Here is a 691-nt window from a genome sequence, read left to right as displayed (position 1 = left end):
GCTGCTCTGTCTCTGTGTCGTCCATGTTAAAGAACTCAAATAAAACCTGCTGAAGTGATGGGAACTTTACTTTCTTCTTTATTTTCTGCCCCCGAGGGAAGAGACGTGAAGTTATTGTTCTCATCTGTAAGTTCTAAGTTGTGGGTTCCCCAGGGTTCTATCTCCTAAACATTTAGTGGCAGAGTTTTTCTATTTGTCTCCAATGGGTTAATAAAATAGATACTTTGTTTTACTTTTGGCCACCAGGGGGCGTAAAATGGACAGAGTTCACACAATTGATCAAGCGTAAAAGTTGATTAACATAAATTATAAATAGATTCTGTCTGCGTTTATGTTGTTTTTCAAGTAAAATCATTTTGTTGTTGCAGATTTTCTGTTTTATTGAAACAATGAACTCAAAATATCTTTTGGTTCGGATTTAAAACCTAAGACGTCATAAACAACATCGATAAATAATTAAACAATGAACAAGATGAACTGTTGCATCTCAAACAGCCTCAAGGTCAAAGGTTGTAGCTCTGGACTCAGATTTAAATCCACAGCTCCTGGTTTTTAACACAAAGAACAAAGTGGAGCCTCCTGAGAAATAGAGAGTTTGTGGATCAGTGTTTTTGTTTGGGGCAGATTTGTCAGCAGCAGAGTCACAGAGTCTGAAATCTTTTCTCGTTCGGGTGAGAGAGAAGCTGTTAAA

The sequence above is a fragment of the Paralichthys olivaceus genome, chromosome 23 (assembly GCF_024713975.1).
Source record: "Paralichthys olivaceus isolate ysfri-2021 chromosome 23, ASM2471397v2, whole genome shotgun sequence".
Taxonomy (NCBI): domain Eukaryota; kingdom Metazoa; phylum Chordata; class Actinopteri; order Pleuronectiformes; family Paralichthyidae; genus Paralichthys; species Paralichthys olivaceus.
The sequence above is the reverse complement of the archived record's forward strand: the minus strand, read 5'-3'. Positions refer to the sequence as shown.